Raw genomic sequence first — 26,791 nt, 5'->3', positions numbered from 1 at the left:
GCTAAATGAAAGACAAATGACTTAGAGCACATCTTACATGTCTAAAGGATTTGCTATTAGATTTTAGTAGGATAGTGACATTAATTATATTATTCAGATGACTGGATTTATCCACTACTGGATTTATCCAGTAATGGACTTTAAAAATTGCAGACAATTATAGTTACATTAAAGACATCTTCTAAAAATAACAATAATCATTACATCTCCAAGATATAAATAGTGAGGTTATTTTTTAATTACCCTCCATTACAAAAAAAACAGTATTTATGTCTTTATTAGTGTAGTACTTCATGGCATATATTCAAATGAGATAATATATCTGTAATATTACATTTGATTTATTTGAAAGCCTTGATGAAACTCTTATTAAATGTAAATGGTATTTTTCAAGCATTCACAATTTATAAACCTTATTTCACAAGAATCCATGCTGGGTAAATATAAGTTAATGTGCTAATAGTCCCACGAATGCATACATGCCTTGCTTAAAAAAGAAATATTTAATTAGGCTTTGATTAATCTCTCATGTATTAATCATTTTCTTCCATTTCCACAGGAAGTGATGGCTACTCAAGTTCAGTTGTTTCAGGTAACTTTGTGTTGTTGCGTATGAAAGATTTTGTCTGGCCTTTGTCCCAGGCTCTGGGGAGACACTTCTGAACCCTCAGAATTTTCCGAGCGATGGGAGTGCCTTTATTAATCATGGTGGGCCCTTGGACCACACCTCAGTTTATGCTAAGGAGATGTCACAGGATGGGGGCTGATCATGCCAAAAGGTCACTGTATTAAGACGGTGATATTTTGAGCTATGTTATATTTTACTTATCTCTTAACTTCTGGGGAGATGAGAGAGGCTGGAGATTTACTTCAACCACTTGGCTAATGATCCAAGTAACCATGCCTATGTAATGACACCTCAATAAAAACTTTGGCCACTGAAGCTGGAGTGAGCTTCTAGGTGGCAAACACATCAGTATGTTGGGAGCGAATGCATTCTGACTCCACAGGAAAGAGGCATGAAAGTTTCATACCTGAAACGCTACCAGATCTCACCCAATGTGTCTCTTCCTTTGGCTGGTCCTAATCTTTACCCTTCATAATGAAACCTGCATTGTAAATGTAGCACTTAGAATTCTGTGAGTCATTCTAGTGAATGATCAAACCTGAGAGGGTGATTTGTAGCCAGTTGCTCTGAAGTATGGGTGACCTGGCAATCCCTGAGGTTAGGGCTTCAGTGGCAGCAGTCTTACTGGGGATTGTACCTTTAAACTTGTGGAGTCTGTCCTAACTCTGGGTGGTTAGTGTCAGAACTAAACTTCAGTGCTTAGATTTTTGGAAAAGTTGCTGAACTATTACAAATAGAGGTACATATATATATTTCTGATCACAACAGTAAAACATCATCATTTGTAAAGCATCAGTAAGTATAAAGAAATGAACATAACTCTTAAACCCGCTTTCAAAAAAAAACTATTCTTAAAATGTTGGTGAATATCCTGTGTGTGTGTTTGTGTGTGTGTGTGTATGACTTTATGCTTCTGTGTGTATGAATGGGGGGTTTTATAATAAACATTATTAGAAATACTGTGAACTAACAAATATATGTGTTTAAATGTAAGGTACCAATGACTACCTTCACTTATTCAAACTATTCCATTTTTATTGTTCATACCTTTCTAGTATTGTGACTAATGTTATAAAATTTCAATTTACATAAGTATTGTACAAACTTCTTATAATTAAATAATTTTAGAAGAAATCGATTTGTGTTCTATAGGTGAATGTTTTCACAACTTAGGGAACATTTTGCCAAACTATTTTCTTTCTAGCAAGGCTCCTTCAGTTTAAACACAAATCATGTGAGTGACCATCTCAGTGTTAATAAATATTACCTCCCTTTAAACTTTGCCAATTTGCTAGGTGAAAAATTTATTTTGTATTATCGTGCCATTAAACACAATTCTTAATTCAATCACTATTCAAAATAATGTGCTTCCTGAAAGAGAAATTTTAATGGATATTGTGGCTTACAGATTTTAAAGAATCACTCATGAAAATATTACAAAATAGCAGGTACTCAGCACTGTATGGAAGGAACTTTTATTTACACATTCAAAAGGATTGTTGATTCTTCATTTTTAAGTGACCCTTTAAATACCTCTTGCTAATTAAAAGATATAAAACTTTTATTCACTTCTTTGAATGAAGCAAGACAAAGACAAATGGAAATTTAATGGATGCCTAGATAAAGAGTCCCCAAAATTGGAAGTTTAAAAGCAACAGGTGCATTGTGTTCCTATTTAGCTTGCCCATAATTCTGGGTTGAATATTAAAATAGCTCTACCTTACTGAAAGAAAATCCAAATTAACACACATGTTCAGGATAGCCTCTGTAAAATCACTGCCAAAGAACAAACTAGTTCAAATCAAATTTGACTGGAATAGCCAAAAAAATGGCCTCTAAATCTCCCTAACTCTTATACGTTTAGAGTTTATGCAGTCAATTCACTAGACATTATTATTATTATTACATTTTTTAATCTTCCATTAATGGATGAAAAAGGCTGGGATGCCCAAGAATCATAAAGAGCTTTAGAAATGAGGTATTATAACAGAGGGGGAAACTGAGGCACAGAGGAGTTATTTAAAGGCTTTTCCCTGAGGGTGCACAGCCATTAAGAAGTACTGCCAGCATCTGACCAGTAACCCAGTTCCCCCCAGGCTACAGCACGTTGCTGCTACACCTCAGCCTTCCTCTTCCCCATAACTGCAGCCACACAGAACCCTTCAATATTTACCTTTAAGGTAGGGTGCAGTGGAAAAAATACTAGAAAAATAAATACAATCTAATGAGCTACTCTTCCTTGTTTCTGGTGATAGACGGTAGAATTAAAAGGCAGAAACTAGTTTGAATGTTTCTTTTTGAATATGAAATTCATTTCATAAATGGGTGGGTCTGGTCTTTGAAATGTTCTTATAGTAATGGTGACACATTTATATTAATCCATCTATTTCAGCTCACCAAAAGTTTTGTGGATTATAAATACACTAATTCATACGTGCTATTACCAAGGATAATATTGGCTACAAATGTTAAACTGAGTCCGTTTACTTACTTTACTGAATATGATGAGATATGTGAAGAATTCATTGCACACACAAAAAAATTCTGCAGTAAGATTTCTCATGACATAAACAGAGATCAGGAAGAAAATGCTTCCTGGGAACTGGCCCAAGGGGAGATCATGTTTATAAATGGAAGTACTGGGGTCTCAGCTATTCTACTCTGGCCCAATAGACTCACTGGACCAAAAAGAAAACACTTTTCTGTCTTGGAGGTGGTGCCATGTGGTGGCGAGAGTGGATAAGAGCAGGCAGGGCAGTGGAGAGTGAGCCTCCTGGTAAAAAACCTTAAGGAGAACAGGGAGAGAGAAAATTAGCAGCAGTTACAAGCATAAACAGCTTGGGAAAGATAAGGGCTTTAATGAGGATTAAATTTTGATGGTTACCTACTGATTAAGAAAATCAATTTCCTGCATAGCATCTTAATAAGACTCCAAATCTTTTTTTTTTTTTAAGATTTTATTTATTTATTTGACAGAGAGAGAGACAGCAAGAGAGGGAACACAAGCAGGGGGAGTGGGAGAGGGAGAAGCAGGCTTCCCGCTGAGCAGGGAGCCCGATGCGGGGCTCAATCCCAGAATGCTGGGATCATGACCTGAGACGAAGGCAGACACGTTAACGACTGAGCCTCAACACTCCAAATCTTTTAACATAATATTCAAAATACAATATCCAGGATACAGTACACATGTACAAAAAACCAGAAAAGTCTCAACTTATGTGGGTTGAGAGCCACCACTAAAAACACTACTCATAAAGATAGAATCCAATACACAAAGATAAAATCCAAGCACAATGACAGATTAAATACCACAAAAATATTCAAATAATGCTAAAAAAAACCAAAAAAAGACAGGAAATGAGACACAGAAGAACGAAAAAGAAAACAAGCAGGTATAAATTCAAATCTATCAATAGTACATTAAATGTAATGTATTAAACATAACAATGAAGAGACATACATTATCAAAATAGATAAATGGATATTTTTTTAATGATCCAATTACATGCTCTCTAAAAAGAAACTCATTCAAATGTAATGATAAAGTAGACTGAAAGGAAAAAGAAAAGATATACCAAGCAAACATGTAAAAGAAAGATGGAATGTTAAGACAAATTGAAAACAAGCAGCAGCTGAGTGTCAATCAATAGATGAATGGATAGAGAAGATGTGACACACACAGACACACACACATAACAAAGGATGAGATCTTACCATTTGCAACAAGAACATGGATGGACCTAGAAGGTATGATGCTAAGTGAAATAAGTCAGACTGAGAAAAACAAATACCATATGATTTCACTCATATGTGGAATCTAAAAAGCAAAACAAACAGCAAAATCAGACCTATAAATACAGAGAACCAATGGCTGCCAGAGAAGGGGGTTGGGGATGGGCAAAAATGGGTAGGGCAGAGTGGGACATAGAGGTTTCCATTTATGGAATGCATAGGTCACAGGAATAAAAGGCACGGCACAGGGAATATATAGCCAATGATACTGTAACACTGGTGTACGGTGACAGATGGTAGCTCCACTTATGGTGAGAATAGCATAATGTATAAAGATCTTGAATCACTATGTCGTACACCCAAAACTAATGTAATAACTATACTCAAAGTAAAAAATTTAAAGAAAATATCTGATATAAATCCTACCTTAATAGGCATGGGTTAAACGATCTAGTCAAAGGCAAAGATTGGCAGAATGGGTATAAAAGAAAGAAAAAAACATGATCCAACTATACACAGCAAACAAGAGACACAGTTAAGATTTAAAAACAAACAGGTTGAAAGTAAAAGAATCAAAAAGGTAAATACCATGCAAGCAAGTCCTAACCAAAAAGTGCAGTGGCTACAGCCTTTAAGATAAAACTATTACAGGAGACAAGGATATTTCATAATAATAAAAGGATCAATTCACCAGGAAAATGGAACAATTATACATATATGTGCACATAACAAGACGGTCACAAAATAAACAAGCAAAACTGGGCAGAAGTGAGGGAAAAAACAGGCAATTCAACAATAATGTTTGACACTTCAACATCCCATTTTCAATAATGAAAGGACCAACTGAGCAGAAAATCAATAAAGAAACAGAAGACTTGAACATTTTTTGAACTAAACCTGTCATTTATAGAACATTGCATCCAACAACAGCAGACCACATTCTTCTCAAGTGTACATGGATCATTCTCCAAGATAGATCATGCATCGGTCCATGAAACAAACTTCAATAAACCTTAAAAGACTGAAATCATATAAAATGTTCTCTGAAAACAATGAAATTAAATTTAGAAATCAAAAACAGAAAAAAATTGGGGAAATTCATAATACGTGGAAATTAAACAATATACTTCTCAATAGGCAACAAACTAGAAAAAAATTCACAAGGAAAATTAGAAAATGCTTTGAGATGAATGAAAATGAAAAGACAAAATGCCAAAAACTTATAAAATACAGCTAGCACCATGCTTAAACCCAAATTTATGCTAGTCAATGCACAATGTTTTTAAAAAGATGTTTCTCAAATCAGTAACCCAATCTTCCACTTCAAGAAAATAAAAAAAAAGCAGATTAAAACTAAAACAAGTGGAAAGAAATAGTAAAGATTAAAGTAGAAATAAAACAGAAAAAAAAAGAAAATGAACAAAACTTTTTGTTTTGAGAAGATCAACAAAACTGACAAACTTATTGCTGAACTAATGAATAAACAAAGAGAGAAGACTCAAATTACTAAAATCATGAACAAAAGCAGGCATACTGCTATCAACCTTACAGTGAAAAAAAAAAGAATTGTAAAGAAATAATATAAACTATCATATAATAAAAACTTAGATACACCAGATAAAATGGACAAATTATTAGAAAGATATAATCTACCAAAACTAACTGAAGAAGAAAAAGAAAACCTGAAAAGAACCATAACAAGAGATTGAATTAGTAATCAAATTTCCACAGAGAGCCCAGGCACAGATGACTTCTTTGGTGAGTTCTACCAAATGCTTAATAATAAATACTAATCCTTCATAAACTCTTCTAAAAAATAAAAGTGAACGTATCGCACCTCATTCTATGAGTCACTAACACCATGATATCAAAATCAAAGACCTCACAAGGAAAGAAAGCTACACTAATATCTCCTATGACTATAGCTACAAAAGTCCTCAACACTAGGAAATGGAATACAGCAACATATAAAAAGATTTATACACTGTGACCAAGTGGGATTTATGACAGTAATAAGATACTGGTTTAACATACAAAAATCAAGGAATGATTTAATAATAAAAAAGTAAAAAACACAATCAGCTCAATAGATGCAGAAAAATATTTGACAGAGCTCAGTACCTTCTCACTACAAAACAAAACAAAATCCCTAAACAACCTAGAAATGCAATGAAACTTCTCTAATCTGATAAAAAGCATTTATAAAGTGCCTCACTGTTAAGATTATATTCAATGGAGAAAGACTGAATGCACTCCCCCTAAGACCAAAGAACAAGACTAGAAGGTTCACTGTCACCACTTCTATTTAATTGTACTAGATCTTCTTTTTTTTTTGAAGATTTTATTTATTTGAGAGAGAGAGTGTGCGCACAAGTGGGGGGGGGTTGGTGCAGAGAGAGAGGGAGAAGCAGACTCTCCGCTGAGCAGGGAGCCCAACGTGGGGCTCGATCCCAGGACCCCAAGATCATGACCTGAGCCAAAGGCAGGCACTTAACTGACTGGAGCCACCCAGGTGCCCCTGTACTAGAACTTCTAGCCAGAGCAATTAGGTTAGAAAAAAATAATAACAAAACGTATTGAGATCGGAAATGAAGAAAGTGATGTATCTTACACATAGACATTCCTAAGGAATCTGGTAAACACCATTAGAAGTAATAAACAAGTTCAACGATGTGGCAGGACATAAAATCAATATGCAAAAATCATGTGTCTTCTATACACTGGCAATGAATAAAACAAACCAATTCCATTTATAACAGTACCAAAAAATAACATACGTAGGAATAAATTTAATGAAAAAGTATAAAACTTGTATATTGAAAACTAAAAAATCATGTTGAAATAAATCAAGTAAGATTTAAATAAAAGCACAGACATTCCAAGTTCATAGATCAGACAACTTAATAGTTAAGATGACAATACCCCGCAAATTCATCTATATGTTTAACATTATCTCTATCAAAATTGAAGTTGCCTTTTTTAAGGAATTAATGAGCTAAACATAAAATTCATATGGAAACAAAAGAAAACTCTAACAAGCCAAAATAATCTTAAAAACAAAGAACAAAGATGGAGGATTCAAACTTCTTGATTTTAAAACTTACTATGGTTTTTCCAAAGAGACATCCAGATGGTCAAGATACATGAAAAGATGCTCCACATCACTTATCATCAAGGAAATACAAATTAAAACCACAATGAGATATCACCTCACACCAGTCAGAATGGCTAAAATTAGCACAGGAAGCAACAGATGTTGGCGAGGATGTGGAGAAAAGGGAACCCTCTCACACTGTTGGTGAGAATGCAAACTGGTGCAACCACTATGGAAAACAGTATAGAGGTTCCTCAAAAAGTTAAAACTAGAGCTACCCTATGACCCAGCAACTGCACTACTATTTACCCAAAGGATACAAAAATACTGATTTAAAGGGGCACATACACCCTGATGTGTATAGCAGCATTACCAACAATAGCCAAATTATGGAAAGAGCCCAAATGTCCACTGACTGATGAACGGATAAAGAAGGTGTGGTGTATATATATAAATGGAATATTACTCGGCCATCAAAAAATGACATCTTGCCATTTACGATGATGTGGATAGAGCTAGACAGTATTATGCTAAGCAAAATAAGCAAAGTAAGTCAGTCAGAGAAAGATAAATATCATATGATTTCACTCATACAAAATTTAAGGAATTTAAGAAACAGATGAACATAGGGGAAGGGGAAAAAAAAGAGAGGGAAGCAAACCATAGAGATTCTTAACTACAGAGAACAAACTGAGGGTTGCTGGAGGGGAGGTGGGAGGTGGGGGGTAGGCTAAATGGGGGATGGGGATTAAAGAAGGTACTTGTGTTGAGCATTGGGTGTTATATGTAAGTGATGAATCACTAAATTCTACTCCTGAAACCAATTATGACACTTTATATTAACTAGAATTTAAATACAAATTTGAAAAAAATTAAATAAATAAATAAATACATACATAAATACATAAATAAAACTTACACAAAGCTACAGTAATCCAAATAGTGTGGTACTGGCCTATGATAGACATATAGACCAATGAAACAGAACTGGGTGCCAAGACCATTCAACGAGGAAGGCGTAGTCTTTTCAACAGTGTTGGGAAAACTGTGTATCTACATACAAAAGAATGGATTTAGACCCCTACAATATCCCATACAAAATAATTAAGTCAAAATGGACCATAAAGCTAAATGTAAAAGGTAGAACTAAGAAATTTTAAAAGAAAAATGGGAGCAAATCATCATCACTTTGGGTTAGGCAATGGTTTCACAGATATGACACCAACAGCATAGGCAACAACAAAAAAGAAATAAATAAAGTGGACTTCATCAAAATTGTAAAAGCTTGTGGTTCAAAGAATACCATCGGGAAAATTAAAAAGAAATAATCTACATAATGAGATAAAATATTTGTATATCTGGTAAGGGACTTTTATCCAGAATATAGGGAGAACATTCAGAACTCAGTAATAAAAGACAACCCAACTGAAAAATAGGATTTGGACACTTTTTCAGGAAAGATACATGAATGCCAATAAGGACATAAAAAGATTCTCAACACCATTAGTCATCAAAGGCATGCAAATCAAAACTACAATTAACTTTTCCATCTACTAAGATAGCTATAATAAAAAAGACAGACAATAACAAGAGTCAGCAAATATGAGGAGACACTGGAAACCCTCCTTCACTGCTGGTGGAAATGCAAAATGGTGCAGCTGCTCTAGAAAGCAGTCTGGCAGTTCCTTGAAAGACTAAACATAGAGTTTAATATGGTTAATACGGTTAAACATATGACAGCAATTTTATTCCTAGGTACATACTAAAGAGAAATAAAAACATTTTCACAAAAACATGTACATAGCAGCATTATTTGAAATAGCCAAAAAATGGAAACAACTCAAATGTCCACCAACTGCTGAATGGGTAAACTTTGAAAAGTGATATATCCTCACAATGGGATATTGTTCAGCCATAAATGATAATAAAGTCTAATACATACAACTTGAATGAACCTTGAAAACATTAACCGAAAGAAAGTAAAAGAGTGAAAGAAGTCAGTCACAACAGACCATATACTGTATAACTGATTCCTTCTACATGAACTATCCGGAATAGGCAAGTCTATAAGGGTAGAAAGATTAGGGGTTGCAAGAGGCTGGAGGGAAAGTGACAGGAATGCAGAAACCATATACTGTATAACTGATTCCTTCTACATGAACTATCCGGAATAGGCAAGTCTATAAGGGTAGAAAGATTAGGGGTTGCAAGAGGCTGGAGGGAAAGTGACAGGAATGCAGAATGACTGCTATTGGGCATGAGTTTGTTTTTGGAATTATGAAAATTTTCTAATATTAGATTGTGGTGAGGGCTGCAAAACTTTGTGAGTACGGTAAAAAGCAATAAACTTTAGACAAATGAATTTTATGACATGTGAACCATATCTCAATGAAGTTATTAAGAGAAAAAAAGCTGGAATTAATATTCCACAAGTAGATTTCAGAGCAAAGAAAATTATCAGAGGGCCATCATTGAAAAGTAGGAGTCAAACCAAGATATAGCAATCCTAAATGTCACTCCACCTAAAAACAGGGCTTCAAAATCCATGAAGCTAACACTGACAGCATTGAAAGGAGCAACAGACAAGTCCCCAGTTACAGCTGGAGTCTTGAACACTTACTTTCTCCTTCAGGAATCTACAGCACCAGTGGAGAGATACTCAGCTATAACACTAAAGAACTGAAATCAGCCAACGGCGATATTTATAGAACACTCCACTCAACCACATCAGAATACCCATTCTTTACAACACATGGAAACTTCACCCAGACAGGCCAGATTCTGGGTCATAAAACAAACCTTTAAAAATTATAAAGTATTTTTTAAAAATTAAAAAGGATTAGGGCACCTGGGTGGCTCAGTCAGTTAAGTGGCTGCCTTCGGCTCAGGTCATAATCTCGGGATTCTGGGATGGAGCCCTATGGCAGGCTCCACGCTGTGCTTCTCCCTCTCCCACTATCGCTCCCCTCCCCCTCATGCTCTCTCTCTCTAATAAATAAAATCTTAAAAAAATGACAAAGGACTAAAATCAAACAAAGTGTGTTTTCTGACTATACTGTAATGTACCTGGAAATCACTAACTGAAGAGTAACGGGAAAATCTCCAACCACTTAGAAATAAAAACGACACACTTCTAAATAATCCATAGTCAAAAAAGACATCTCAAGGGAAATAAGAAAAATATTTTGAACTGAATGAAAACAATAGGTCATGAATGTGGTGAACTTCCAGAAGTATATACATTTTCTAAAGATTTTATAAACTGAAAGTTATTCATATAGCAATTTCCCCCAAAGCTGACCTCATGTGTGGATTTCAACTACAGTTAATATAACTTCCTTGGGTAGCTGAAATACTACTGATACCATCTTTTATTATCTACTTGCAAACTAACTGATTTACATTTAAATTTGGAAAACCACTTAACAATATTAACAATTTCCTTCTCCTCTTAAAAATGTGATTGTCCCAGGGTAAATTTATCAACCTTAATAGCTTTCTGGGATTTAGCTATTGCAATGATCATATATTAGATTCTGTGTGGGGTCAGTTCTTTCACAATAATGAAATAGTCTGCAAAAACACTGTATACATAGTTTAGGTTAAGGACTTTCCATATGTATCACAAAGCAAACAGCATGATGAATCCAGCAAAATCCACCTCATTATGCCTCAATAAAGTCATCACCTGTTTAAATATCTTATTATCCTTCCTTGGATAAAGGCCCAACACTGCAATTAGAAAGAAAATACTTTTCTACTGGGAATATTTAATTATTCAAAATAGAAACATAGAATGCATAAGCACATATTATAAACTAAGAAAATGATTTCAAAAGTCTGGGACAAAATCAAATTTGCAGATCTTTTATTTCTTTTCTACTGGGAAAACTTTTCAAAACTTTTATAAGCATATAAACCTCCAACATTAAAACAACACAAAAACAATTGAGAAAATAAAACTGAAATAAAAATTAACACCTTCTACAGCTCAATATGATAGTGGTGTTTTGTGTAGATTTTTTAGCTGGATTGAGTTGCTAAGGATATTTTTAAGTAAATAAATATTCTTAGATTATGACATAAAATAAAGTTTTTTTTAAACTTTTGCTAAAATGCTATTCAAAGTTACTTGACATAGTAGAAATTTTTAAAAGATTAATAGGATATGCAACTTTCCTACAAAAATATTCCAAATATTAAGTCACCATTTGATGTTAACATTTCCAAAATAAACGTAGACATTTCTCTGCCTTCTTAATCCAATACTGTTAAGAATATTTAAGAAGGTCAAATTTGCTAAGTATGTTATTAAATAATATGGTCCAGTTTGTTGTGAATGTAAAAATTACAAAATTTTCATCACATTGAAACTGAAAAAACTATGCAAACATTTCATAAAGAGAACTTCAGTCAGATAGAACACATACAGACAAATATGTGTTAGGTATACAAACCTGAAAGTTTGAACAAATTGATTTCCAAAGTTCCTTCCCACACAAAATTCTGTACCTCAGCAATCAAGTACATTAAGTCTCAAGGAGGAAGAAGCAGGTGTATTAAAGAAATTTGGAACTATTCCAAATATGCCATATACCACATGAGACCAGGTGATGCTGACATTGCTGATTTAGGCCCACACTCTGAGAACCGCAAATCTAAGGGACTTCTTTCTCTAAGTGTATGAGGCTTGAAACCATTTCCCAAGTGAGTCTGATATACCCCTCACCACACACCCACCCATCCATAACTACAGATTAACAACCTCTCTTTCTCCAGTAAAAATCCATCTTCGAAAGGAATCATATCTTAATAAACTCCATTAAATCTTCAATTTACTAATGCAACACCTATCTAATTTTCCTCAAACCTCACTGGTAAACCCAAGTAAATCTCTTCTGAAGTTCCAAAGAAATCCAAGATACGCTGTAAAATTTTTAAGTGATGCATTCTCATTCTTGTATTAGGAATATAATCTAATAGATTTTATAATCTGAATTGAAAAAGAATAAAAAGAAATAAAACAATATACTCTGTAACTATTTAGATCTCAAGTTCAGCAAAGTTGAAATGTTTTACACACACTTCCAAGTACGATTCTCTTTATAGACTTTGAGCCAAAATCCTGGCTCCTGTAAGTATGTATAATTGTGTTGATTAGTTTTACGGGTTTCTCGGTTACCAGGGAACTGGATAGTTGAGTGGGCTCAACATGAATGGATTAAAGTCCTATGACTGAAGAATTCCGTCACTCTGTTCCACACCTTGGCAACTTAATAGGTTGCTGTCACATAGCTAGAATTAAGAAACTATCCAACTCAAAAAGCTATTACAAAGGCTTGCACTAACAAGATAAACCTCGGTCTGTTACTTTAGGATAAAATATGCAGTAGAAATGTCCCGAAGATGCACAGAATCTCTCATTAAGACTATTTGTAGAACATGTATTTATTTAATTATATCTTTGCATGAAATCAGCCCTACAAAAAACTTCAAAGAAACTGTGGTTTTCACTAGGAACAAAAATGTTGGCAAAATCTAATCAATTTTTACTGTTATGTTTTTATAATCGATATAAACATATTTCTTATTTTGGTCACACCATGATTCCTTCCCAATGAAAGGTCTGTGGTGGAATATTTACTTCTTTTTAGCAGAGAAGAATCTTGGAGGTTGGTTATTTGGCTTTGTTTTAAAATAAAAGAATGAGATTAGGAGGTGCCTCGGTGGCTCAGTCAGTTGTGCCTGACTCTTGGTTTAGGCTCAGGTCATGACCTCAGGTTCCTGAGATCAAGCCCTAGGGTAGGCTCTGCATGCTCAGTAGGGAGACTGCTTCTCTCCCTCTCCCTCTGTCCCTTTCCCCACTCGTGTGTGCACTTTCTCTCTCTCAAATAAACATTAAAAAAATAAATAAATAAAATAAGAGAATGAGATTAAATAGAAGCAAAGTGGGGCATCTGGTTGGCTTAGTGGATTGTGTCTGACTCTTGATTTGGACTCAGGTCATGACCTCAGGGTCCTGAGATTGAGCTCCACATAGGGCTCTGTGCTCAGCAGGAAGTGTGCTTGAGATTCTCTCTCCCTCTGCCCCTCCCTGCAGCGCTCCTGTGCATGTGCCCACACCTCTCTCTCTAAGCAAAGTGACAGCCACAGTTCGTAAATAGTTTTATTAGACACTAAATTGGTTTCAATTGTTTGAAAAGAATATTAGGCTTCTCCATTTTAGCTTTCAAGGGAGAAATGTTTTTGTTACTTGGAGTACAAAAATACCAGAAGAGTAATATTATTCATAATATTTATACAATACATTTAAGGAAACATTACCATGTCAATTATGATACCTGGAAGATTACCATAAAATGCCTTATTGTGTCATTTTCTGGCTAGTCTTCTAGTATTAAAAACTGTACCAAAACATGATGGTATATGACCTACAATTAAGTCATTTTGATAAGAAACCTTACATTTATAAGAACATATTTTAAAATAGGTATTATCTGCAAACAAACACTGAAATTAATCAAGTAGTCAAGGAGTACATATACTTATACCATGAAAAGTAAAAATCCCTCCTACCTAGATCCCCATTTCTCATTTCAAAAGGCAACCATAGATGGACTTTTTGTCTTCCATGAGATTTTCTAAGTATACACAAACTAATATATCTTTTAATACAAATGACAGTCTTCTATATACCTTTCTGCACTTTGTTTCTGCATGTGTTAAAATGTTTTGATGTTGACTACAATTCATATAACCTTATTCTTTTGAATGGCTGTACAATTTAATTGGCCTATTTTAAATTCCAGTTAGTAAACACAGTATAATATTAGTTTCAGGTGTACAATAGAGTGATTCAATACTCCCATATATCGCCTGGTGCTCATCACAAGTGTCCTCCTTAATCCCCATCACCTATTTAACCCATCTGCCTGCCCAGCTCCATTTTGGTAGTCATCAGTTTTAACTGGTCTATTAATGATGAAAATTTAAATAGTTTCCAAATACATGCAATTAAAAGCATGCTATAATAGACTTATATATACTTCTTTTTGTGCCTGAGTCTTAAATTCCTGGAAGCAGACTGCTGGATCAAAGTATTGTACATTTTTATTTTGACATATATTCTCAAATTGTATTCCAAACAATTTGAATTGGTTCATATGAGACAAAAATGTGTGAGATTCCTAATATGATGTTTTATCAACATTTTTGTCATTGCCAATCTGAAAAGTAAAACCACTTTATTTTCTAGATCTTATGAGTAAGTTGAGCAGTTTTTATTACATTTAAAAGTAATATGCAACCCCATTTCTGTGAACTGTTTGTCATTTGTCCATTTTTCTGTTTGTCTTTTTTTTTTAGATTTTATTCATATGAATAGTATTAGAACTTTAAGAATGTTTTCCCCCAAATTTGTCATTTATTTTTTCTTCATTTTTGCCATACACTCTTTTCTACTTTTTGTAGTCCAATTTTATTTTTCTTTTTAAGCATCTCTCTCTTATCCTGAAGTACTGTAAAGGTTAATTTTTAGTACAATGCTGCTGAAATACATTAAGAACATGAACATTCCCTGCATTTTTTATTTGTAAGAAAGTTAACAGGCTGTAAAATCCCTCAGGCAAAAGTTTTCAGTTGTGTGCCTCTAAGAAACATCATAGTACTCAATACTAAGAAAGGAGATAAAGGAAGGAATTTTCAAAGGAAGACACAAAGAGGACATTCAAAAATAAAGTAAATGAAGAGAACAACATGGAAAGCTTTGTGAAAGAAAATATATTTTTTCCACATTGAATGACAACTAATATATCCAGAAAGGAATTAATCTATATAAATTACTAAATACACTTCCAGGACCTTTATTATTTATTATTTTTCCTATTATAATAACATCACTTTTCCCTTAGACACACATATATTACAGAACTAAGAGAACGTGAATACACATAATATAATTCAGTCTGGTTCTACATTTTATTTACAAAAATGTTGTTACTGTATATATATTCTATTTATATATATATATACTGTTTCAACTTGTTTTTTGTGTTCCAACTTATAATATACTTTGGACATATTTCCACCAACATTTAGAGCTATTAAATGTTTCAAACTATACATTATCCCACCTTTGGATGTACCATAAATTATGTAACCAAATTCCAAACAATGGTTATGAAATTGTTTCCAAGTTTTCTGTATTACAAATAATGCTGTGAACATCTTTGACAGACTTTTATTTGCACGCTTAAGAGCATGATAAACTCCAGTGACTGAATATTTGAAAAGTTTAATAGCTATCACCATAAAAAAGCTTTACCAATAAAACTTCCACTAAGAGTTTGTTAGACTGTATTTCTCTCATTACATTATCAACAATACTGAATATTATCAGACTTTCAAAATCAGTAAGACACATAAAAACTCTCACTTTAATTGTACTTTTCTGATAATTAGCCTGGCCAAGTATACTGCTTGCCATTTGCATTTCTCTTGCTTTGAACTGACTCTTTATGTCCTCAAATTGATTGTTGATTTTAAAAGTCTTAATGAGAATTCTAGGCATACTAGTATAATTAGCTCTTTTTCTGTTAACAATTTCCCTATTTGTATGTTTTCTGAACGCAAATTGTTAGTAAGAATCATGTCCCTAAATAGGCTGTAGGTTTTTGTATCAACCTCAAAAAAATTTACCCACATGCCATGTTCACAAATATTCATTTGGGTTTTCCTCTTTTACTTTCAGGTTTCATACCTTAAGATTAAAATTAATAAGTCATCTAGATTACATTTGTGTGCTAAGAGTAAGAAAGTTCCAGTTTTATTACGAGTTTTCCCAAATAAATACATTATTTAAATATGATCAATTACATGACATTTCTTCCCCACCTGATTTAACATGTATGTTTATAAAATGGGAGCATTCCTTTTATTCTGAAATCTGTCCAGTTTCATTGACTTGTCTGGTCTATTCCCTATTCCACAGTCTTTTAACCACTATAGCTTGATAATACCTTTTATTATGTAGTAAAGAATATCTACTGTTTTTGCACATGGGCTAAACAGCTGACTTAGAAACAAAAAAAATCAGGAATCTATTTAATTTATATATTCTCTTAAAGAAATTGTATATTTAGAAAAACCGTATTTTACAGCATTTTTACTTATGCATTCATTGTATGTTCACGTCTGTAGTTTTACCTTTTTTTTTAGTAAGTTTTCAATTTCGTGTTATTTCAGGCTAAAATGGTTTATTTTGTTCAGTTGTATTTTTTTGTTTATGTAACATCTATTGATACCTATTAGTTAGATGCAATTGGATCCTATAATCTATCTATAGGCTAGATGCAATTGGACACTTCATTAAATTCTTTTTCTAGGATATTTTCAGTTGTTTCCTATAGACATTCAAGATACACAATCACATTATGTGTAAAAAGAAATAATTTCGTTTCTTTTTCCCCTACTCAGAATGTTAATGTGTTCCCTTGCCAGATATCACTGACCTATATATACCATTCACAACGTCACAGAATGTCATGAGCATTCTTGGCTTTTCCAAATCTAATGGAAATGACGCTAATATTTCAAAATTAACGAAGACAATTGAGTGAAATATTAAATCCATAGTCTTAAGTAGGTGGGAAATCAATCTTTTTTTTTATATGGTATGAAATCAATCCTAATAGCTTCATCTGTACTCGTTTTGGTAGCTACACTTTAAATATGCAATACAGAATCAAAAACTCAACTGAACTGTAGATCCTAAGATAAAAATACCAGAAAAGTAAACGAAAGAAAAATCTAAGTCTTGAAACATAAACGTCTTGTTTTATAGAAACATACCAAGTACACCCCAAGATAAATTACATCTCCTCAGTTTGTCCGCATTTTTAAAATGAGAGAAGGGTTCTCTCCTGTAACCCACGCCCCTCCGCCCGCCAAATCTGTGAAGTTACCACAAACCCTTTTACCTGCGAATCAGCCTGGAAGGAGTACCTGAGTGCTGCGCCGAGGGGATGCCTGCGAGAGACGCAAGGGGAGCCCGGTCAGGAAGGACCCGGCCTGCGGGGCAGAGATCCTCGGGTGGCCAGGGCGGCCCCCAAGCAACGCGCCTTCCTCCCGCGGGACACGCTAGAAAGGAGACGGGGAGGGCCGGGAAGCGCAGCCAACTCTCCCAGAGCGCATTTTTGCTCCTGAAGAACGGTCTTCCCAACAGAAGCTTTCATTCCGGGGCCGCTGCCGCTGCCCGACCCCCAACCCAGGGATGGAAACAGGCTCTGCCTGTCCCCCGCCGCGTCTCCGGACAGACGCGCGCCCGGAGCCCCGAAACTCCCGCAGCACCTGAGGATGCAGCGCGCGGCACAGCGGGCGGGCGAGTGCCAGCCCACAGCGCCGTGCGTCCCGGCGTCCGCCAGTTCCCGGCCTCCCCTCATCACGCAGCTCCGCGCCCGCGCCTCCCGGACCCCGCGCCTCCCGGACCCCGCTCCTCGCCCGCCGCTGGGCCCCACTCACCGCCCGGCTCGCTGTCCTCTCCGCACCCACGACGCCAGGCCCGGGGTCTAACTTTCCCCGCCGAGCGGGGTAAAGACAAGGGGCGGGGAAAGAGAGAAGGAAGAGGAGGACTTTTCAAATTAAAAACAAACTAGTGCCCGGAGGGGACGGGGCGGTGCGGGGCTCAGGGGCGTGGTCCCGGCTCGCCCAGACCCTCCCCCAGGGCGCGCGGTCGCGCTGGCCTCGGACCCCGCCCCCCGCGCTTGGAGCTCGGCCGCCGCGGGTGGGTTGTCCCGGGAGGCGCGGGGCGCCACTAGCGTGGGCGTCCACAGGAAAAAAAAGGGGGACGGGGACACGGAGAGAAAAGTTGTCACAGCTCTAGTGTGAGGTGTAGAGAAAGGTAAGGACCTGTCGACGGTTGCCTGTAATGAGGGAGGCAAGTTCCACAGCCTGAGAGTTTTGCTGAGATTACTGTGCACGGAAAGGAAAAGAAGAAACCACTCTTTCGCAACAGCCCGGTTAATTTGCATCTGCTCCCACCCCGCTAGACCCTTGGCTTGGAGAGTTGGCCTTGGCAATGCAACGCTGGCTGGAAACACTCAGGCGCAGGCCCAGGCATTCTGTTTTCTTTTCCGCGGGATTGGAGGAGGCCAATTTGATGTTGGAGGGAGGGAGTCCAGGAAAAAGGGAAGGGGAGCAGGGTTGCCTAGTTTTTTGAGTTGGGAGAAAACTGCCATTTGTTAATTACCATTGTTGAGCACAAATGCTTTTTTATCCAAACTCCTGGGGTTCAGCTCTGGGGTGGTCCATGGGGAGAAGCACAATCCCCTGACTAAAGCTGGGGAGCCTAAAAAGGTCCCTGACGTTATAAAAAAAAAAATCAGAACTGGGCAGAAGTAAATTAGATTAAGATCTGAAGAGTACTTGGCAGTGCTTCACTATGAGAGAAGTTTGGATAGGGGAAGGCATATGGGAGTGGAGTTCTGGAATTTTCCATTTTTCTTTGTATGCTGTTTGTTAGTATGCACGTGAGAATAGGTTTTAAAAATTTATATTGTATTTCTCAGTAATAATTGCACAAGACATTACATAAATACAGAAAGTTATATGGAAAGCATAAAACAAACTGGTGCCAAAACTGCAGCAAAAGTTTGGATAGGGGAAGGCATATGGGAGTGGATTTCTGGAATTTTCCATTTTTCTTTGTATGCTGTTTGTTAGTATGCACGTGAGAATAGGTTTTAAAAATTTATATTGTATTTCTCAGTAATAATTGCACAAGACATTACATAAATACAGAAAGTTATATGGAAAGCATAAAACAAACTGGTGCCAAAACTGCAGCAAAATATTTTACTATTAGTTTTGTTCTGAATTCATGAGTAATCAAGAAATTGAGCTTATGAATGCAAACATCCACAATGGCCACATGAAAGATGGCAAAAAATTCAAAAGCAAAACATGCCCTGTGAAACATACTGCCTTGAGGGGGACGGGAAAAGAAATTAATGAAAGTGTGTCTTATGCCCAAATCAGAAGTTTTGTGGGGAATAAAAATGATTCGAACCCAAGTCTTCCTGAGATTCCTGATCTGATGACATTTCTACTTGGATACTTTCAAGAAATGACAAATTATTTTTTTGTACTAATCCTATTCTAGTTGTTCTTAGCTACATCTCTTTGTATTTTCTTTTTACTAGTTGTTCCTACATTTCCGAACTCTGCTTAGAGTTAATATTGTACTGCTTCATATAAAATTTAAAAATTTGCCACAAGACTTTTTGGTTCCTCAGTACTATGTGTCCTTGCTCTCGTGCTTTACATGCACACAAATTATAAACTATGTAACAAAATGTTGTTTTGATAAAGCAGTTGGTTGTCTTTTACAGATGTTAAGAAAAGAAAAAAAATAACTTTTATATTTACCCAGATATGCATAATTTTTGCTCTTCATTTTTTCTTGTAGATAGAAACTTATCTCACTTCCCTTCAGGCTGGAGAATTTTCTTTACTATTTCTTGTAGTTCAGAACAGCTACTTAGAAATTCTCTCAATTTTAAATCTGAAAGTATTTTTATTTTATATGCATTTTAATGGTATCTTCACTAGATAAAGAATTTTGGGCAAACAGATTTTTTTCTTTCCCTCCAGTTTTAACTTCCATTTTTGTCTGATGGGATTCATCTTACTGGTTTTGAGATGAAATTTTTTAGCTTTGGTTTTCTGTGGTTAGTTTATGATGTGTGGTATTCCTTGTATTTATCCTACTTAGAGTCCTCTGAGTGTCATAGGTATGTAGGTTGATCATGGTAAACTTTCAACCATTATTGTTAAATTACTTCCGTAGCCCATTCTTGCTCTTTCCTTTCCTTCTGTGAATCCAATGAAATGTTTGTTAGACTACTTACTTAATATTGCCTCATGTCACCAAGACTTTGTTTACTTTTTTCTAATTTTTTTCTCTTTAAGTTGAATAATTTCTGTGGCTTGCTTTTCATAATATACTGGCCTTATTTCAATCTGCTATTAAGGTCATTACAGATATTACACTTTTCAGTTCTAGTATTTCTGTTCGGTTCTTTTTCACAGCTTCTATGTACCTGCTGAGATTGCACACCTGTTCATTCATTTTGACCATCATTTTCTTTAAATTATTAAACATATTTATAATACCTGTTTACTACGCTATGCCAATAGGTGATTCATCTTGGGATCTGTTTCTATAGGTTGCTTTTTTTTCTTTTTTTTTTTTTTTTTTTTGACAGAGCACAAACACCCACAATTTTCTGTTTCTTAGGATATATATTAATTTTGTATTGTGTATAGGATGTTAAGGATAATATATTGTAAAGTTTCTGATTTTGGTCTTCTTCCTCTGAAAAGAATTAATTATTCTCTGATATGTAACTGAAGGCAAATCATCTTTAACTTCTGGAGCCTTTGGTTTATGCTTTGTTAACACCAATCTGTCAAATGCCTGAAGGTTTTAACAAACCCCTCTATCCTTGGCAGTCCTCATATTCCAAATTCTATTTGCTTGCAGTGAACAGCAACTGAAATTTCTGTCCAGTTCTTTCACCTGCTACTTTTTGCTGACATCACTGGAGTATCTCCAGCACATGTATAATTCAATGGTCAGTCAAGGATTTTAGGGCTTTTTATAGGCAGGTATTAATGTTCTTCCCTCGGTATCATCTACTGTCTGATACCCTCAATGTGCTACCTGAAATCTCTTCAGTGACATCACAGGTCGGTAAAACTAAAGCATTCTACTTGAGTTCTAGCTGCCCTGCACCTGAGGACTGGGGAATGTCCACAGGGAAAAGGCTGTATAAACATGCATCTCACTCGGTTATTATAATTACCTTCTTTTACTGGTCAAATCCCCTACAGTTTTGGTCAGCTTTTGACAGCTGTCCAATGTCTTCAAATAGCTGTGTTTTTTTTTTTTTTCGGGTTTACTAATTCTTATCAATGGGAGAGTTATCCCTGTACAAGCTAACTTACCATTATTGAAACTTTAACTCTCACAAACTCATAACATTTTTAAGCAGTTCATTGCTAGATAAACCAAACTGTTAGAAAGCTCTTTTTATTAAACAAAATCTATATCCAGAAGACATTGTTTTTTCTTGACTCTATTGTTTGTTCCAAAAGAGAATATATTTCTAACTTTAATTCAGTAGCCTTTTGAGTTTTTATAAGTCGTTATCCACTTTTCCTTAGATATTTTCTTCCTAAGATTGAACACCTTCTTTTTGCTATTTCTATTTGTCATAATCACAGATTCCTTACATTGAGATTACTTTCCTTAGAGGTATTAATTGCTTTCTAATAGTTGGTCTGATACTTATGTAACACAATGAAATATCAATAGGGCTCTATTAATGAGGCCCAATTACATTAGCTTTATCAGCATATTAACCATTTCTAGTATATTTGTGGTGATTAAATCCCAACATTAGTTACCGTGGAGTCTGTCTTTTCATTGTATACTAGAGAAATTTTACTTATTAGTATTTGGTAGATGACCTTTTATTTACTAGCATTTGGTATATGACCTCAGTTCTTTAGTAAGGTCTGTATATAAGGGATAGGGGAAATGGAACCCAAAGAATTTTAACAAAAGAGCAAATAAAGGTAACAAGAAATGAGAGTAGGCTGAAGTTGGGGGTGGAGGGAGATGAGCATGGGAGAGAAACTCTTCCCAGCAACTAGAGTAATAGCTTAATGGTTTTGCCAGCAAACAATATACGGCAAATTGCCCAGTTTTCAATGATAATCTTCCTTGCTGCTCTCAAAATTTTTGGAGTTAAAGTACTCCATGGCTCCCACAGTCTTCATACATTATAACACTGACCCAGAAAATAAACTTTGCTTCCAACTAATCAGTGTAAGGAGAGTATTTGAACAATGGGAAATATTTCTATATATCATTAGATATGAACAGGATGCCAGCAATGATAAGAGCATTTGGACAATGGGAAATATTTCTGTTTGTGCACAGCATTAGATATGAACAGGATGCCAGCAACCATATGCTTCACAGTAAAGTTTCTCATTGTCAGGTTTCTCATTACGGACAGACTTGACATAAATGCTGTGTTTCAAACTAACTTCTCTCGCACATTAACCAGTCAATAAAAACAGAAATCCTTGTCATGAAATTGTTTCTCTCCAGACCACAAGTAATAGAAGTTTTTTGCTCTCTTTGGAATCTTACCTGCTCACTTAGGGCTAATTTAGGGAGGTCTCACCCAGAAACTCATTTTTTAAAAAACGATTTTATTTATTTGAGAGAGAGAAAGAGAGAGCAAACACAGAATTGGAGGGGAGAGGGGCGGAGGGGCAGAGGGAGACAGAGAAGCAGACTCCTCCCTGAGCAGGGAGCAGGGAGCCCCTTCGTGGGGCTCCATCCCAGGACCCTGAGTTCATGACCTGAGCCAAAGGCAGACGCGAAACTGACTGAGCCAGCCAGGCCCCATCACCCAGAAATTCATTTAATGGCAATTTAAGAACACAATCTGGTTAGCCATTTATGGGTGATATCATCAAACTAGCTCTTTAAAGCTATAGATAGAGTTTCTGTATGGGCAACTGACTTTTAATTTTAGAAACAGAAACTCATATTTGCCTATATAATCTCATCTTCTTCATTAAACCCATTTAGCTCCTCAGCCTTATGACTAAAATTAGATGTAGCCTATTAAGGTTAATTTGAATTTGTATTCTGTTAACCTATCATGTTAGCTTTTTTCTTAGACTTTGTCATTAAAATTTGACTTTTTTATGTTTGCTTTTTTTATGTCTACATTCATGTCATTGATACAAATGCTGGGACAAATAAAGAATCTGATAAGTTGTTACTAGAGGCTAATCTCAGGATGACAGAAATTCAGTGTTGATTACTGAATTCTATAATCATTCGATCAGTTAAAAATTTACTTAGACTGTCCTGTTATGTAATCACTTTTTTCCTTGCCCAAAGCAATTAAAATGAAAATTTCTGCTACATGTATGTTAAAAACAATGTTCATCATGGTGTTCTCATGATCTCTTTATAGTTACAAGCAGGAAAGGCAAATGTGTCCGTTTTATGAGTTTTGATATTTGAGAACACAAAATTGTTAATATCGTTCACCACTCCTTTTGCTAAGTGCTCGCATACTATTATTTTAAAAAAGTACTAGAAATTTGCCTGAAATTGACATTGCAGTATATTGTGGGTTGAATGGCATGCCCTAAAAGATCAGTTACTACCCTAACCCTTGGTACCTGTGCATGTGATCGGTCTTATTTGGACATAGGGCCTTTACAGATGTAATTAAATTAAGATGAAACCATATTAAATTGGGGTGATTCTAATCCAATGACTAGTGTCTTACAAGAGGAGAGAAATTGGAACACAGAGGCAGACATAGGAAAGTACCATGTGACAGTGGAGGCAGAGATTGGAGTGATGTATGTATAAAGCAAGGAGCACCCAGGATTACTAGGAACCACCAGAACCTGGGAGAGGGGCATAGAAATGATTCTTCCTGAGTCCACAAGAATGAATCGACCTTGATAACACCTTTTCTTCAGATTTCTAGCCCCCAAAACTGTGACAGAGTAGAATTCTGTTATTTAATGTGATCTAGTTTGTGGTAATTTGTTAAAGCAACCGTAGAAAATTAAAATAGAATGTGTGTGTGTGTGTGTGTGTGTGTGATTTCTACAAGTCAATATTGCTTTTTATCCTCTGGAAAATTGGATTTCCAGAATTGGAAGAGTTTGCCATTCACAAGTTTTCTGAGTCTTCACATATTCTATGATGTTGAAAATATAATTGACAGTGGTTTCAAAGATATATTTTCATGTTATTTTGTGCCCATGGATGTAGTTTATATGATTTTAAAAGCTTAAACTCATTTATACCATCTGGATCAACTGCCATGCTACATGAAGTAGAAAGTGAGTTGCAACTCCAAGAACATAGCAATAAAGAATGGAAAAGAATGACTGAGTGGGGAACACATAGAACCTTAATCAAAATGATTTCAATATCATCTCAAGGAGGCACAAATAGATATGATTGATCAAGAAGAAAAAGAGAACATAATTCTTTCTGAAGTAAAATTATACTCAAAAACATGGGGTGATTCTCTGCTAAAAAGATATCTTGTATACATGCATATATGTGGACATAGGTATATACACCATGCATAGATGTATGCATACACTAGATATGCTCATATATAATTTATGAGCTTGGAGAAAAAAAATAGAAGAACACCACGCTGTTATAAACATGGGCTATGTGGGATGTGGCAGTGGTGGAAAGATGGAAGGAATGAGAAAACTGTGGCTTAGAGACAATGAGGTAACTGGCCCAGCAGGTAATAGGATTGAGATCTGAACCAACTCTATCTTGAATATTGAGACTATTGTCATAGGCTTTGTTCTAAATGTTATGATACTCACTTCGATGTAGAAAGGGACATTGGAATAATCTTTTTTAAAAAGATGTGTTCTGTTCTTGAAATCTAATTATATTATATTTTCTTTTTTTTAAAGATTTTATTTATTTATTTGACAGAGAGAGAGACAGCCAGCGAGAGAAGGAACACGAACAGGGGGAGTGGGAGAGGAAGAAGCAGGCTCCCAGTGGAGCAGGGAGCCCAATGCAGGGCTCGATCCCAGGACTTTGGGATCACGCCCTGAGCCGAAGGCAGATGCTTAATGACTGAGCAACCCAGGAGCCCCTATATTACATTTTCTTATTTTTCCTTTCATAGAACATATTAAATAACTTTTCTGTCCATTCACATAAGTGTATTTAAAACTTACTCTTACTTTTTTTTATCTAACAATTTTTTTTTTTTTAAATCTTAGGTCCACTTCAGACTGATTCTTATGTGTGTCTATGGAACATATAAAATATTCTTTAATGAAAGTATATTTCTTAGACACTATCAACTAGGCCATGTGGTCATCATATATTTACTTATGCATGTTTGCAAAATCCCAAAATACCCAAGGCACTTCAATAAAAATTTAAAGAACTAGGAAATTTAAGAGGTCAGCACTTCCAAAAGCAAAAAGGAGAAAAGGAAATATTTCTTGAAATCAGATAAATATTTAACTATATGTAGATGAGAAGGGTATCTCAAATTCAATTTTTACACATGGCAGTTCCAAATGCCACATTTTCACAATTATTATGACATCAGAATTTAAGACTCAATGAAATGAGTGTTCATGTTGTGACTAAAGACCTAAGAATTGGTCTTTGTCCTTAAATGTAGGTAGATAATTCATTAACTTATTAGCAGAGCATCTTTCTGTATTGTATTTGTATGCAAAGTGAATTATTTACTGATTTAAAAGTTTTTGGCTGAATCAGAGCTATGGACATTTTACAAATATATTCAGAAATGTGAATGCTTAGGGTAAGCTCCATACCTTTTTTGAAAAATAAGATTTTTTTTTAAAGAGCATTTTTAGGTTTATCACAAAATTGTGAGAGGGAGGTACAGAGATTTCCTGTATTTCCTCTGAGGCCATACATGCATAGGCTTCCCACTATCAACATCACTCACCAGAATAGTACTTTTTTTTTTTTTAACCAAGGATGAATTTACATTGACACATTATAATAACCCAAATTCATGGTTTACTTTAGGGTCACTCTTGGTGTACATTCTATTGAGTTTGGACAAATGCATATTGACATATGTCTATCATTATAATATAGAGTATTTTGACTGCTCTAAATATCCTCTCTACTCTGCTTATTCATATCCCTTTGCCCTCCACCCTGTCCCAGGCAACTACTCATGTTTTTAGTGTCCCCATAGTTTTGCCTTTTCTAGAATGTTACAGAGTTAAAATCATGCAGTATGTAGCTTTTTCAGATTGGCTTCTTTCACTTACTAATAGGCATTTAGTATTCCTTCATGTCTTTATATGGCTTGACAACTCATTTCTTTTTATCATTGAATAATTTCATTGTCTGGATGTATCACAGTTTATTTGCCTATTTACCTACTGAAGGACATCCTGGTTGCTTCCAAGTTTTGGCAATTATGAATAAAGCTGCTATAAACATCCAGGTGCAGGTTGTTTTAAGGACACAATTTTTTTATTAATTTGTGCAAATACCAAGGAGCCCACTTACTTGCTGGGTCCTAAGACTTTTAGTTTTGTAAGAAACCAACAAACTGTCTTCTAAAGTGTCTGTACTATTTTCCATTCCCATCAGCAATGTGTGACGGGTTCTGTTGCTCTACGTCTTTGCCAAGCATTTGTTGTTTGTGTCCTGGGTTTTGGCCATTCTAGTGTGTGGTGGTATCTTACTG

The 26,791-nt window shown here is 35.5% G+C and overlaps 1 protein-coding gene across 5 annotated transcripts in view; it reads right to left on the bottom strand.

Annotated features, from left to right (window-relative positions):
- Positions 1-18,065, bottom strand: part of PLSCR4 (phospholipid scramblase 4) — a 41,959-nt gene extending 23,894 nt beyond the window's left edge. For 3 of the 5 annotated variants that reach the window (XM_040636704.1, XM_040636706.1, XM_040636708.1), the window contains exons 1-2: positions 17,973-18,065; positions 17,432-17,480 (exon numbers count right to left, since the gene is read on the bottom strand). The gene's annotated coding sequence lies outside the window, so the exon portion shown is untranslated. The remainder of the gene's footprint in view (positions 1-17,431; positions 17,481-17,972) is intronic. The other 2 variants (XM_040636705.1, XM_040636707.1) reach the window with 2 other exon arrangements.
- Positions 18,066-26,791: the final 8,726 nt, after the last annotated feature.

The sequence above is a fragment of the Ursus maritimus genome, unplaced genomic scaffold (genome assembly GCF_017311325.1).
Source record: "Ursus maritimus isolate PB19 unplaced genomic scaffold, ASM1731132v1 scaffold_20, whole genome shotgun sequence".
Taxonomy (NCBI): Eukaryota; Metazoa; Chordata; class Mammalia; order Carnivora; family Ursidae; genus Ursus; species Ursus maritimus.
This window is presented reverse-complemented; position numbering and strand designations above follow the sequence as displayed.